At 40.2% G+C, this 16,450-nt stretch overlaps 1 long non-coding RNA gene across 1 annotated transcript in view; it reads right to left on the bottom strand.

Moving 5' to 3' along the window:
* Positions 1 to 5,287: 5,287 nt before the first annotated feature.
* The window catches only part of LOC139440881 (uncharacterized), a 145,493-nt gene continuing 134,330 nt past the window's right edge, over positions 5,288 to 16,450 (bottom strand). Inside the window, exon 3 of the long non-coding RNA XR_011651169.1 lies at positions 5,288 to 5,379. This is a non-coding gene — a long non-coding RNA (uncharacterized lncRNA). The remainder of the gene's footprint in view (positions 5,380 to 16,450) is intronic.

The raw sequence follows: 16,450 nt of genomic DNA on the forward strand, positions 1-16,450 counted from the left end.
TATCCGTGCCCATGAGTCCTCTATTCATGTTCCCTTTTTGCCCCTCCCCCTTCTCTCCCCCCTTATCTTGGTCTTCAATAATTTACTTTGCACTGCAATAAAATTTTATATTATTACTACAATATATTATGACTACAAAGTTTCTCTGAGAAATAAAATTATTTTTAAGTTATTTTCTATTTGCAAAATTATCTCCAATTCTTTTTTTATTAAGATTTCTATTTATTTATTTTTAGAGAGAGGGGAAGGGAAGGAGAAAGAGAGGGAGTATCTCCAGTTCTTCTGATATCAGTTCTGTTATTTGATCAAAACCTTTTCCTTTTACCTGTTTCCTCCTTTTCAGATATCTGATCATTCTTCTAATTTATACACACAAATTAATTTAGCACCTAGTTAATTAAAAGTAGATTGTGTAGATTTTCTGTTTGAATAAGTCTGTTTTCCCAACAGTTATTTCTCTCCTGTGTGGGAAAGGCTTTGTATAAATTGGCAGAAGGTTTGATTCCACTCAAGAGAGAGCAAATGGAGAGCAGAGTCAAGAGTCAAGTTTTGGACCCCTTCAATTTTCTCGGTAAGAACTGAACTCTCTAGGATACAGAATTCTGGAATATTTTTCTCTTAAATACAGGTGCTGTTGCTTTGTATAATCTCTCCCTTTCATCTATCTGGTATAGAATTCCCTATCTTTGGGGATTAGGAGTTACTTCAAACTCTTTCATGCTTCTCCCTCTGTTGCTAACATTCACAGGGAAGTCCCCTCTAGGCCTCCAGGCCTGTGATTCATTCACTTTGTTATGAAGCTCACACTGCTGCTTGAGTATGCAGATTAGAATGAAAGTTGCCCCAGGGAGATTCCCATTTACTCTTTGTTTGAAATGCAGTTAATCAAATAACTAAGGTTCCAGGACTCTTTTATGGATCCCCCCAACACCCCTTATTCACTCTTGGAGTTGTACTTTGTTCTTCACATTTAATCATCTTAACCACCTAGCAATGTGGGTAGAACAAGGATTATTCTTTCCATTTGCCAATAAGAACTAAAATTCAGAAAGTAAGTAATTCTCCCAAGGCTGATGTCATCAAAAAGAACCAGTTTTTAACTCAACTGGGGCTTTTTTTAAGCAACCAAAACTAAAGAATCTGGAAAGAGCAATATCTTACTTAAAATGCAATGTAAACTGTTCTGATACTGTGAATTAGCCAAAAGAGAAAAAAAAAAAATGAATCAGAGTGATCTCTTTGCAGCTTTTCTTTAGAAGATAGAGCCTGGTTTGCAACAAGGTTGGAATATTAAGGAGGATGAAAGAAAGAAACATGAGCTTCTAAATTGGGATCCCTCAGATTTCCAATAATACGCATGATGACAATTTGCAAAGAACATAAAATTGCAAGCAGTGTGTATAGTTGCAATTTTAACTTCCAAGCATTTGTCAATTTTAAAACACAGCAATTTCAATGACATTCAAAGGACTGTCAGTGCTCATGAATAAATGATAAGCAGCTTTGATCTGGCTACAGGTTTTCAGGATAATACAAATGTTTTCAATTATACAGTTGGATGAATTAGAGGAACTTTGTGTATTTTTCTGAAGTGCCTGGCCTATGCCAAGCTAGATGGACCACTGAGGGGCAAAGAACAAAGGAATTCTAATAATATTTGACTAGCAGATAGTAAGGATGACTCATGGATGTATCTTTGGTTCCTTCCTTCTTCGGAATCCAGGTGAGAGCCTCTCTGTGATGTTCACAGCCTTCCTCCAAGGCTCCTGAGGAAGCGGACTTGTGACCACGGTGGTACTCCGAAAAACATGTAAAGCCAAGGCCTTGCTAAAGGGAACTGGGCTCGTTTCTGGTGGCAGAGCCGAGTAAAAATCAAGATGAGAAGAGGGCTGTACAGCAGCGCACTGCCTCTCAGCCTCCTTAAAGGGACCTGTTCAGCTTATAGGAGTGTCCAGCTAAGTTTGGCCTCTAAAATTTGTCATCTACTTCCCATTTTCCCAGCTATACCTTGTTTTTATCTTTCCTTTTTTTCTCTCACCTTTTTTTTTTTTAACTTTGGGACTTAAACCTTAATTTCTGTCTTATAAACTGCCATCTTGAATATCTACATTCCACATATTACCCTGGCCCAACCACGCTTTGTACCACAGGCTAAAAGGCCAGCCTTCTGACCCCATGCGTGGACATTCCAGATGAGCAGCAGTCCAACACCTCTGTTCGATGGCACATCAACCCAGAACAGACAGCCAGTCCCACCACCTCTCCAGAAACCTGATTCTGCCTCTATTGAAGGTATATGCTCTTAGCTGTTTGCTAGAAGCAATACCATGGACTGAGTGACAAACAACAGGCATTTGTTACAATTTTGGAGACTGAGAAGTCCAAGGTCAAGGTGCTGGCTGATTCAGTTCCTAGTGAGGTCCCTCTTCCAAGCTTGCTTCCTGTTGTGTCCTCACATGGCAGACAGAAAGAGAGCTCTGGTCTCTTTTTCTGTTCCTGTAAAGTCTCTAATATCATCCTGGGGCCCCAGTCTCACAATCTCATCTAAGCCTAATAACTTCCCAAAGGTCCCACCTCCAAATATCATCACATTGGGGGTTAGGGGCTCAAGGATAAATCTGGGGGACCCCACACATTAAGTCCATAACACACACTGAGCATCCTGACTCCTGATACAATTTCCCAAAGACTCTCCATGTCCTACCACAACCAGGTACAGGACCAAGCACCTAAGCTAGAAAGTAGTTATAAGTTATGCAATTTCAAAATTCTTTACAATGTTAGTCAATACAGTGGCCCTATTTTGGCTTATTTCCCCTCATTAATGTAAAGAGGTTATTAGCACAATAGAACTTATTGTTCTACCAAGTGACACAGAAATAAAGCTGACATACGAATCAAGAGACCATGGCCAGTCCTCCCTCCAGCCAGGGAGGACCCTAACTGTACATACAGCCAATACTCCATCCTGCTGCATGTATTCCTCTGTATCTGTCACCCCCCACAGACTCTGTGCTTCTCAGGTACAGGGCCATTGCATTAGCACCTTGTATGCATAACACCAAGCAAACAGCGACAAATTTTGTTTGAATAAATGGATAGATTAAGGAATAAAATGAACTTCAGTGTAATTCTCTGGGTTTCATTTTGCTTCCTTCCTTTCTTTCACTGCATTTGTTCTTGACATTTCTTGAGTGCTACATCAGACATTGTGGTAGCAGCTGTGTGTATGGATTAATTTTTGTGTGTGAAAATCTAAACTGTTAAAAAAAAAACATGAATGGAGTGGTAAAAAAAATCCTCAAAAATCCTCCCAATTCTAAAATTCTGAGATCCACATATACAATTTTGGCACTCTGGGAAACTCTTCTGGTCAGACTCTATGGTAAAGAACAATCACAGACAGAAAACTAAAGCTAGAATTGAGTGGCAGGAAGCTGAAGCAGGTTAGTTAAGAGGTTAGTTAGTAGAGTAAAGATAACTGGAACACTTTTTATTGTAGTTGTACATATATCTATCATAAAATTTGCCATTTTAACCATTTTTAAGCATACAGTTCATTACAGCATTAATTGTACTCACAACACTGTTCAACTATTACCACTTAAGTATCTCCAAGCTTTCTTCATCACCCTAAACAGAAACTGTGTAATCAGGAAGTCGTAACTCCCATTTTCCTTCTCCTCAGCCCCAGGTAACTGCTAACCTGCTTTCTGTCCATGAATTTGCCTCTTATAAGTGAAATCATACGATACTTTTAAATTTTGCCTCTGGCTTTCTTCGTTTAACGTATTTTCTAGGTTTTTCCCGTGTTGAAGCATGTGTCAGAACGTCACTCCTCTGCTGGCTAAATAATATTCTGGTGCATGTATATTCCACATTTTGTTCATCCATTTCCATGGTCTTTGACATTTCAGTTCTTTCTGCCTTTTGGCTATTCTGATAATGCTGCAATGAAAATTCGTGTGCAAGGATCTGTTGAGGCCCTGACTGCAGTCCTTTTGGGTTTATACCTAGGTGTGGAACTGCTCAGTTATATGGTGATTCTATGTTGAGCTTTTAAAGAACCACCAAACTATTTTCCACAGAATCTACACCATTCACATTCTCACCAGCAGTGTACAAGGGCTCCAGTCCTTCTACAACTTCACCAATACTTGTTCTTTTCTGTTCTTTTTATCATAGAGATGCTGGTGTAAAGTGGTATTTTATTGTGGGTTTTTTTTTCCCATTGCAAAGAGTTAATTTTGTTCCATGTTAACAAAACAGAGCATGCAATAGGAGCTGAAGCACATGACACTATTTTATTTTTCTCATATGGCCATAATATTTTTTACATTTAGGGGTTTTTTTTATTGTTGTTCAAGTACAGTTGTCTCCATTTCCCCCCCACCCCTCCCTGCCACCCCACCTATCCCCACCTTCCACCCTTGATCCTTCCTCCTTTTTTATGTATCCATGTGTCCTTTATACATCTTCCTTGACAACACTTCCCATTTTTTTCTCCTGTTATGCCCCTCCTCCATCCCCTCTGGTTACTGTCAGTTTGTTCTTTATTTCAATGTCTCTGGTTATATTTTGCTTGCTTGTTTGTTTTGTTGATTAGATCCCACTTACAGGTGAGATCATATGGTATTTGTCTTTCATCACCTGACTCATTTACTTAGCATAATGCTCTGCAGTTCCATCCATGCTGTTGCAAAGGGTGGGAGCTCTTTCTTTCTGCTGCGTAGTATTCCATTGTGTAAAGGTACCACGTTTTTTTGATCCACTCACTTACTAATGTGCACTTAGGTTCCTTCCAGCACTTGGCTATTGTAAATTGTGCTGCTATGAACATTGGGGTGCATAGGTTCTTTTGAATTGGTGTTTCAGGATTCTTAGGGTATAATCCTAGGAGTGGAATTGCCGGGTCAAAAGGCAGTTCCATTTTTAGTTTTCTAAGGAAACTCCACACTGTTTTCCACAGTGGCTGCACCAGTCTGCATTCCCACCAACAGTGCACTAGGGTTCCCTTCTCTCCACAACTTCTCCAGCACTTGTTTGTTGCTTTGTTTATGATGGCCATTCTGACCGGTGTGAAGTGGTATCTCACTGTGGTTTTAGTTTGCATCTCTCTGATGGCTAGTGATGCTGAGCATCTTTTCATATGTCTCTGGGCCCTCTGTATGTCTTCCTTGGAGAAGTGTCTGTTCTGGTCCTTCGCCCATTTTTTAATTGGGTAGTTTGTCTTCCTGGAGTAGAGTTGTGTGAGCTCTTTATATATTTTGGAGATCAAACCCTTGTCCGAGGTATCCCTTGCAAATATATTTTCCCATATGGTTGGTTCCTTTTTCATTTTGTTGATGTTGTGGTTCTGATTTGCGTTTTCCCAATGGCCTGTGTCAAGACAACACAAAAGTGAAAAGAGTCTTCGTATTGCCTGAGAACCTCTCCCTTGATCACTCCTGGCCTGAAAACCAAAGGGTCGCTGGTTCAATTCCCAGTCTATGGCACATGCCTGGTTTGCAGGCTAGGTCTCCAGTAGGGTGTGCGTGAGAAGCAACCACACATTGATGTTTCTCTCCCTGTCTGTCTCCTTCCCTTCTCCTGTCTAAAAATAAATAAAAGCTTTTAATAAAAAAATTTATAGCCTGGACACCCTTTTATAAACATTTTCTGACAATGATATTAGCACAGCTGACATGGAAAGAAAATTTGGTGGAATAAATGTCCTATAATGATTTTTAAAATTTTGTCCTAATAGGAATAGACCTACACACAAAGATGTAGCTTATGTTAAAATTCTAACATTTAAATTTAGTGTCAGAAAGTCCTTTCAATTATGCAAAACTTTTAATTTCTCTTTTTAATTTTTAAGGTAGTTGTCATAGCAACTGCCACACACTGCTGCAAATGGTACTAGAGAGATATGCAAATGTTCGCAAAGAATTTTTCAATATGTTGCAAAAACATTACACAATATTTAGCAGAAATGCTGCAAGTTATAGTGAAGAGGAGTCCTCCATGGAGAACTAAAACTGCTCTTAGGCAGGAATTTTAAATGGGAAGGATTTTCATGTGTGTATTTGGGGGAGGGGAGAAGGCATTGTTAACCAGCTTTCCTGCAAAATGAGTGAATTATTGGGATCAAGCAATTAGGAGTCTCAATGATTAGGAGGAAAATGATGAAATGAGAACTGACAGAATGAGACTGGGAACAATTTCTTCCACGTTGTCGGATTAGAACTTGCTCAGCTATTACCATCTGGTGATCATAACATTGAATTCTTGTGATTTTATAACAAAACATTTGCTCTGGGGAAAGGTTGAACCCTTAGGGCTTGGGACTGGGTCGAGGTTAAACAGACTTGAAAGTAGCCATTCACAAGTAAAGCTTAGCCATTCACAATAAAGCCAGACACTTTATTGGTCAAAGTAGACATGATTTCCCAAAGTGTGCACGATGGGATGTTTAACCTATTAAAACCATTAAACTACTAGAAATCTTAGCATTGCTCAGATTTCTAGAGCCTGTAACACACTGTGTTCCTTGTGACTGTCCAGGACAGAAAGAAAATATGTTCTTTCCTAGACTTCGAGACACAATGTTCACATTTGTTGGAGCACTTCAAAAACCTGCCTAGTGTTCTTTGGACACATTTTGAGGTTCAAGGCTATAGTCAGATAAATAGAACCTAAAATCCACCTCCTAAAACTGCTTCAGACTGTCCCCTCTACCACCTCTCACCCCAATACACATCAAATACAGTTTTATGGTGAATTCTATCTAAACTTATTATATAAACATACCAAATAATTTTCATAAAAAGGAACAAAATATTTTTCCTAAAATCTGGCTAATTATGCCTATTATGATATATTTGTTATTTATTATCCTATAACAAATTACCTCAAAATTTAGCAGCTTAAAAGAACAAATATTAATTATCTCACAGTTTCTATGAGGTCAGAAATCGGGGCACACCTTCTTTGGGTGTTTGTGACTTAAGGTCTCTTGTGAGGTACCAATGAGCTCACAATCAGAGCTACAGCCTCATCTGAATGTTCATCTGGGGACGCTATCTATTTCTGGTAGGGAGGATAGGTAGTAAACTATGGCAGGGCGGAGGAGGGAGACGGGTCTCACCCACTGACTCAGCAGTCCTGAGCCCGGTCCGATAAGATTGCCAGGAATTCCGAACATCACAGGCAGGGATAGCAGGTGAGGAAGGGTGTCCTCCCCTTAATTAGTTAGTTAATTTCACTAACTAAGACAAAAAGCCTTTACCAGCTGAGAAAGAAAGGCTTGTAGATGTAAATTATTCCCAAGGTTTAGAAAAGGGAGATGAAGGGGGAACCTAGAAGCTAAGTTATATAACCCCTGAATCCCAACAGTCGGTGAGCTCTGACTAGCCGAGTGCCCATAGTAGCCTCGGCTCAAGTGTATAGAAAAAACTTACTAATAAACTTATTAACAACTTCATTTCCTCTATACATGAGGTGTTTAGACTAGCTAGGTTTCTTGCTCATGTGCGTTTCATAAATAAACTTGCTGTCTCATTTCCACTATATGTGTTTGTCTTTTGCTTGAATTTGTCTTTTGCAAACAAGACAAGAACTGAGGAAAAAGCTCGGGGGAGGGTCCCCTCCAGACTCAGGTCTCTCTCTGGTACATTTCCAGACTCACTTGCATGGTTGTCAGCAGGCCCTGGCCCGCTCCCTGTGGGCCACTCCACTGGGCTGCCTCCCAGCAAGGCAGCTCCTTCCCCTCGAGCAAGTGACCCAGAAGCCTCTGTGAGAGAGCACACTCAAGATGAAAGGCAGTCATTTTATGACCTAATCTCAGAAGTACCACTTCATCACTTTGGTTGTAGTCTATTCATTAGAAATGAAGCAGAAAGTCCAGCTACACTCGAGGAGACAGGCTTACCCAGGGGCATGAGCCTGCCCCACAAGGTGAGGATCCCCGGGGTTCAGCTCTGAGGTGGCCTAGTACGTCCCCCAGAGCTTTGCTAAAAATGCTGCCTCTTAGTCAGCATCGAATACATGCCACGCTCTGTACTCACATTGTATATGTGACCTCTCATCCTCACAATGGCCCTATGGAGCGTAATTATCATCTCCCAGTTGTAGAAAAGAAAAAGAAGGGACAGAAAGTTGAAGTAACTAACAATCACATGGTTTATAAGCAGCAGAGACAAAAATTGAAATAACCTCTTCTGACAACGAGCCTGGTGGCTCCTTTACTACATCTCCACTACTTTAGGTAACTATGTCAGTGAATGCATTCATTAGCTAAAGATACGTTAGACTGTGTGACTTGTCAACACTAAAGGCAAATGAAATCATAAACTAAAAATAACAGACTGTCTAAGATAAACAGAATATTTCTATTATTTTGTTGTTCACTGAAAATCTTACTCTGAGATCAAAGTTAATTGTGGTGCTTTAAGAGATTTTAATTCTTATTTCTGAGTAATATATTTTTAATTATCAGAACACAATATAACAGGTGGAGGGAATGGTTAAGGTATTCCTACTTTTTAAGGTACAAATGCATGCATTTTAGTTTAAGCATATATTACCTGAGATTCATGGTCAGTATTTCCATCAAATATTTGTCAGAGAACCGGGAGTTCGATTTTCACTAGCTTCAGTGTAGAGCAAAGAAGAAGTGTTGTGTTTATTCTATAAGCTTTTCTCTGTACTATGTCTGATTGAAGAGAACAGAAACAAATAAATACTGTCCAGAAACAGAGTGAGTTGGAAGCATTGGAGAAATGTGTTTTTCAATCACAGTACTTAGATTTCACCAGGACTGAAATCACATTCCAGAATGATGGTATCAGTGATGACAGAGACAGGCCTCCAGCTTTTGTGGCTACAGATATGCTACAAATCTAAATTAGCTCAAGGTCTTCTGGAATAATCAGCAGCATGTGACAGGAGGTGGATTGAAAGAGTGAATATTATTCAACCTAAGTTCACTAAAAAAAATGCAAACCTGACACAATTCATCTTCTTATCATAATTAATTTAATGCATTGTTAGAAAGGATATGAGGTGCTATTATAGACAATCTCAAGGTTTGGGGATAGACCAAAGCAACACTAGGGCATGAGTTACATTTTGACTTCTTACACTTTACCTATATCCATCCCCATCAGGCAGACTCTGCCTTCTACCTCTGCCACCTTGGAAGCTGATGTGTCAGAGGATGGATTGCATTATATTCTCAATTTCTTTCTGCCTCCAGCAAAAACTGACCTAGTCTGAGTCCCATCCTCTCAGATTTGCTCTCTGCTGGATGTTAAGAAGCACTTTTAAGCAAAGAATGCCACAGTTGATAATGGCAGAATCGATCTTCCTTTTAAAGTCCTGGCACAACTTAAAGAATAGGCCTCAGTCGTTTCATAACTAATAAAAGTGATGAAAGTGATGATGTAAGTGATGACTCGTGTATGGGTCACCTACTCAAAATATCCCCCTCAAAGAACTTATGCAGGGGTCAGTGATTTAATCTAAATCCCTATCTGAGAACGAGGCACCCCACCACGTTAGAAAGAAGGGAGAGAGGGGAAGGAGGTAGTCAGAGTAAGCCCTGACCGGGATTTAAAATGAGCATTAATACTGTCTATTCTGCCACAACATAATAGTCATTGATAAATATTGTCTGGACAACATCACATTATTAAAAATTACATTATAAAAATAATTGTCTTATTTGGGGAAAAGGGACTAAGGGGCTAAGGAAGTTTTTACTTTAATGATAATATGATCTTTCCTAGAGGAATTTTTTAAATGATGTTTTTAAGAATATAAGGACAGATTCTTATTTCAAGCTAGAGATAATAATGTGTTGATGAAATTTGACTAGACAAAATCTAATTAACATTTTAAAAAGTCTGGGATAGTATATAAGATCGGCAAAATGTAATGATTCTCTAAATTATCAAAATAAACTGCATCACAGAACCCAGTGTCCAACGTAAATTAAACAATTCCAAGTGAGCAGCCACTCAAACACAAAGCAGCTTTATGTCGCTATGTCACATGCATCCAGCAGCATGTCCCCATCAAGCATTTAACTCATGTCTCAGAAATGTTTTGTTTCTTCTCTGCTCCATTGAAAAATAGCTCAGAAAGCCCCATGTCCTCCTTGGGAAACATCCCCTCTCTTCGAGACACGGAGATTCCTTGCCTCCCATAAGCGAGTGGGAATTTAACGACTCTCGGGAGACGAAAAGTCCTCCTGTTGTAGGGGCTATGACAATAAAGAGACCTTTGTGTCTGAGGGTCTCGAGAACCTGAGCTGCCCGTCCTGGAGAGGGGCTCCCTCGAGGAAGAAGGCAACGTGGCTGCAGCCCACGGTGGCCGGCTGCTGACCCGCTCTCACAGCACTCCTGGGGTGGCCGGCACTTCAGTACAATGGCTGCCTCTGAGAGTGAATGAATCAAAAATGAACAGCTGTGACCCAGAAAACCAAAATAAGGGACACTCTTGGTGTTGCCAAGCAGTGAGGGATTTGGCTCATTGAAGATCGATGACCCCCTGAGCTGCCAGGTAGGATGAACTTTCAGCCACGACTCCATCGGGAGCCGAAGGCATGGCAGGGCCGGGGGAGGAGGTCTCAGGTCTTCCCCTTCCCATCCCACAGCTGGGTGTGCAAGTTCAGTAGATCTCACTTCCAAAAACCATTTTCTAGTTTTTTGACAATTCAAAAAAAATAACAGAGAGAGAGAGAGAGAGACTAGACCTGATGCCAAACTGATATATCAAAGTCTGAGTATAATTTGATTTGTGAAATAAAAGCAATATGAATGTATTTGAACATCAGATTTGTATAGCAATGAATACTTTTGTAAGTACAACCACTTTTTATGCCTGTATTTCTCTATTTGATATATAATAACCCCCACAGAAATCACTTGAAAGATTGATGCATTCCACATGCAAAACATGTTTTCTAATTCAATGATCACATTTCAGCTAATATGCATTATTAAAATGTCTGCCAACGCTCTCTGGGCAAATACCATCAGGAGCACATTCATAGTTGAACAAGTCGAGTTTATTGCCTGCTGCAGTGAGGGAGAATATACATCGTTAAACCAGGGGGAGGCTCAGGCAGAGGGTATCAGAAGGATTTAATATGAGATTTGGACCCTGGCTGGTGTGGTTCAGTGGACTGAGCACTAGTCTGCAAACCAAAGGGTCACCAGTTCGATTCCCAGTCAGGGCTCATGCCTGGGTTTTGGGCCAGGTCCCCAGGAGCGGGCCTGTGACTGGCAACCAGACATTGATGTTTCTCTCCCTCTCTTTCTCCCTCCCTTCCTCTCTCTAAAAATAAACAAATAAAATATTTTTAAAAAAAGATTTGGGGTGGCATTATGTGATTTGGGGAGGATTGAAGGAAATGGAGCTTAGTTCCGAATTAGATGCTCTCAGGGAGTTGGGGGTAATTTTGATTCCTTTTTTTAAATCAATCTTATCTGGAAGGGAGAAGGACTAGACCAAAGCAAAATTGTGATTGGTGAAGAAGTAGCAGGTACTCGTATTAACTAAGACAGAGGGGTGTTTGGTCACCTTGCAGTTTGGACAATGTTTGCATTTTGCTTTGTGTTCAAACGTGGTTAAAGAGTGGCCTTCTGTTTGTCTTGATTTGTCACGTGCACAGTAGCTGTGTCTGATGTTGATGTTCTGTGGAACTGTTTATTCTTGACAAGAGAACACGTAGCCTAGATGGTGGTACCTAGCCAGGCCCCAGATGTCGGGCTGATGTTCTCTTTCTCACATCTGTAGCAACATCAGTGAAATGCCAACATTTAACCCAAAGCATAGATCTGGGTCATATATTGGAGAGAAAGTCAGAGGTCATGAAACAATATCACACGGATATAGAGTCTGAACAGGAGTGGCTCAAAAATGTCACCCCAAAAACATATGTCGAAGTCTTAAACTTCAGCCTCTCAGGTTAATTACATCATTGCAGATGTAATTGGTGAGGTTAAAATGAAGTCCGCCTGGAGTAGGGTGAGCCCCCTAATCCAATAAGACTAATGGCCTTATACAAAGGCAGGCATGTGAAGACAGAGCCATGTAGGCAGAACACCTTGTGGTCATAAAGGCAGATATTGGAGTCATGCAGCTATAAACCAAAGAACCCACAGATTGCCACCAAATCACTAGAAACTAGGAAGAGACAAGGAAGGATTCTTCTACAGTTTTCAGAAAAATGGCCCTGCAGACACCTTGATTTGGGACTTCTACCCTCCAGATCTGTTATACAACTAATTTCTGTTGCTTTAAGCCACCCAGTGTGTGGCAATTTGTTACAGCAGCCATAGGAAAGTAACATAGATGTGCCAGAATAACTCTTGACAGTAATATCGTGCCTTATTGGATAAGACGCCCTGCTAAGTGAGTGTGGGTCTAGCTGGCCAACAGGGACAGAATCAACAATGATCTAATTCTAAGATTTGGGGAACAGTTGCCATTTAGGTCTATTGTAAAGACAGCCTTAATTGGAGGTTCCTTTTTTAGGTTCACTTGAATCATTTTCTTTAAGGAACTGCCTAATGAGGCCAGGTTTAACAGTGGTTTTCAGACTTGGAAAACCTGGAAGAAAACAGTAAAGGCAGAACCTCCATGTTCCTCTCTGTTCTCTCTCTGTCTCTCACCCCAATCTACCATGGAATTAACCTTCTCCACTGCAGACTGTGTGATCCTACTCCCAGCTCCCCAGGGTCAGCAACCTATCACATCTGCATCAAGAACGCCAATTTAAATGCCTCTGCATCTAGTTAATCTCACTCGGGGTTTGTCTGCTTGTATGTCTATATTACTACATCAGAGCTCCTGCTTCTCCCCTTAGTTTATGCCTTTGCTTTGTTCTGAGGCCCGTAATTTCTCCTTCATGACTGAAGTTTCCTGGACCCTCATAAAGTGCCTGGTTCATACAAGCTCACAATAAATGACAGCTTTTAAAGGGAGCAGATTTTTATGATCAATATATAGATTGCAAATGATGAAAATGGACTTACAGCGCTGAGTAAACCAGCCTAATAAATTAAGAAATAAAATTAAGAAAGAGCATGGTTTAGGCTTCTATCCAGACCTTCTGACCAAAATCCAAGGCACTTTCCAATAGGCTGAAGATTCCTGAATAAACTCTTCAGTTGCCTACAGCTGGGTCTGACCCAAATACGAGCACTTCTTAGTAGGAATCTATACTATTTCCAGGCCTTGGTCTCTCCTTAACTGATCTTCCTCACTGCTAACCAATTCCCAAATTCCCTGTATGGAAGACAAGATGGGTAGGTTGAACTCATCTGTCATGAACTCCACCTTTTGACAGGAAACTTATAAACATATGTTTGGAAATGCTTGAGTTCAGGGAATAATGCAGAATCCACAATTAGAGCTTAATTATGGGATTCGTACGAATTTGGGTTGACCTGTCACTAATTTTAACCCCCCACTACCGTAACCCCCTTTTAGTTCATTGCACGTGCTGCTGCAGCAGCTACTATTTCATCCTGCCCCACATTCTCGTTCCCTTTCTTTTGGTAACAAATTGCTCCCTATTTGCCAAGTTGATGGACACATGAACCAGGCTGGAATGATTAATATCATTCACACCAAGAGCTTAGTTCAAAGGTTGGACATTTGACTCAAAATAGGCCAATCAGATTTTTTCCATGGCAATTTTTTCAAGTTGGAACCAAGATAGAAAAATATTTTTCTGTGTTTGAAATTCCATAATTCTATGAGCCAAAAGCAACAAGTGCCCGTGGGAAAAGCTGCTCTCACAGAATGAAGCCAACAGATCAAGAGAGAGACAGAGAGCATGAGTGAGAGAGAGAGATGGTGATGATGATGCTGGGTATTGGAGATTCTGGTTTCAGTTTGAAGCTTGATTTCCCAGCTCTTTATTCGATTAAATTTCAGGTTAAGTGAATCTCAAGTAAATTTGTGCATTAGTTTCCTATTGCTACTATTATAAATTACCACAAACTCAGTGGCTTGACACAGATTTACTCTGTTATATTTCTAGAGGTCAGAAGTCCAAAATGAGTGCTACTGGGCTAAAATCAAGCTGTTATCAGGGTTGCGTATTTTTCTGGAGACTCTAGGGGAGAATTTGTTTTCTTGTATTTCCCAGCTTCTAAAGACGACCCATACTCCTTGTTTCACGGTCCCTTTCCATCTTCCAAACTAGCAATGTCTGGTTAAGTCCTTCTCACTACAATTCTTCTATTCCAACCTCTCTTCTCCATGTAAAGACCCTTGATTACATTGGGCCTTCCTGGACGGTCCAGTATAATCTCCTTATCTTAATTAAGTTTAGTTTATTAGCAACCTTAATCCCATCTGCAACCTTAATTCCCCTTTGCTCTGTAACACAACAGTGTTCTCAGTTTTCTGGAATTCAGATGTAGATATCTTTGGGCAGTCATGTTTTTGCCTACTACAATTTCCAATAAAAATCCCCTTTTCTACTCAAACTAGTTTTTCTGATTTTTGTGACTTCCTAGCTTTCTCCCTGCTATAGTGCTCTTCTTGGTCTACATTGAGAATGCCTATTGAACTTTCAAGAACCTATTCAAGCTTCAACTCCTCTGAATGTGTATTCTCAGACTTCTCCAGATAGAAAAAGTCACTCCCTTTTTTCCCACTCCTCACATTCTGTTAGCACTTACCATGCTCTCCCGAAATTACTTCCTTACCAGTATATCTTTTTAGGAGTTTATGATTTACTTGCCTACCGGGACTATAACTCATCACTATATCCTCAAAATCCAATACATAGCAACTTACTTGGTTCTTAATAATGATTGTTGAATAAATAAATTATCTACAATGTGGTACTTTTTAAAGAGACATTAAGGGTAGCATTTTTCTCACTTCATAAGAAAAATAAAATAGCTACAATGTTAGATACTAGACCTACAAACATTTTGTTTTGCCCAGAGAAATACTTTTGAATTTTAATTAAACAATCATCTTCCCCCAAGACTTTGCCTAAGTGCACAATAAGATTAGTCAGTCTCCTGTTGGTCCTGTGTTACTGATCAAATGGCAAATGAATAATCTGATCTAGTCATTTAAATGATTAAAATAACTATACCGTGTGCAGGGTTGCTAAGGTAACAACATCAGGCCACCTGGTGATCAATTCTTATTTAGTAATTGACCACCGTGGTGGCTGAAAAAACCAAACTGACAAACAGCAATGGATTAAGGATGTTGAAGAACAGGATTAAAGTTATGCACAGAGATAAAGGCCACCTCTTTTCTACAATTGCCTCAGTTTCAGGAGAAACAATATAAACACCTTCACATGCAAATGTGAAGGGATAAATGGGCCCTGGACTTATTTGGCTAAAACAAAACAAATTATTTCTTAAAGAACAGAAAGAAAAACTCCAGACACAGGGAACACAGTACTATTCGTAGACACTTATATGATAAATTCAAACTAGTTCAATGCAATTTATAAAAATAAGTAATTTCAAACACATTTGTTGAAAGCATGTCTCTTGTAGTCATGTATGGTGGATATCTTACTTAGTGTTGACTGCGGCAATTTAGAACAGTAGCTGTGGGGCTATAACACTTGGTTCTGCCATGGTAGGATGAGTGATGGTTTAACGGCAACCCCTGAAAAATAGCATCTCTTCAAAGATCTAATGCCCAGCGATCTATCATGTCATCAAGAAAACATTGCAGCCATCTGGATGATTTGTATCCTAAGAGCGTTCTGAGCAAAAATACGATGTCTATTTTGCTGAGAGGCAACACTACTGCATTCTAGAAGAAGCTGCCCAGTGGTATCCAGGTGTCATTGGCTACAGGTCATCATGCGTGCCTGAGACACTTTCCAGAGCACGCAAGGACAGGACTGCCGTTCCTCCCTGTTCCGGAACACCACTAGCGCTCTGCACACGTAGTTGAGCAGCATGACCTCTTGTGAATATCTGAGAGTCAGAAACCGCCTATGCAATTATACCTTTCACCAATTGATGCTCTTACATCCAGCTCATAGTCATCCTCATCTTTAAAGAATGTAAAAGCCATTGTTTAGACAGTGCAGTCAGTCCTTCATGAAAAATAAATCGAGGTGGAAGCAACAGGAAAAGAAAATATTCAATCATGTTTTATCTTACGTATCTTAAAAACCAAGGCAATTTCTCAAGTCCTAAGTGTAAACACTGTAGCACTGTTGTGCACAGGGCACATTTTTCTTTCCTACATTACAAATAATTCCGTGGAAATACCAGCGAATCAAAGGATGAGACATTCAATTTAAAATTAGGTCAGTATGAACAAGCACTGCTGACATGTTCAGCAATTCCAAGGACGCCAACATAATCTCTGTGAATAATGCCACAAGCTGACCTGGGTGAGTGGCACCTCCCTGCCTCGAGCGGTGCACAGCCTGCACAGGTGACATTGTGTTCGAGGA

This window comes from Desmodus rotundus, chromosome 4, assembly GCF_022682495.2.
Source record: "Desmodus rotundus isolate HL8 chromosome 4, HLdesRot8A.1, whole genome shotgun sequence".
Lineage (NCBI taxonomy): Eukaryota > Metazoa > Chordata > Mammalia > Chiroptera > Phyllostomidae > Desmodus > Desmodus rotundus.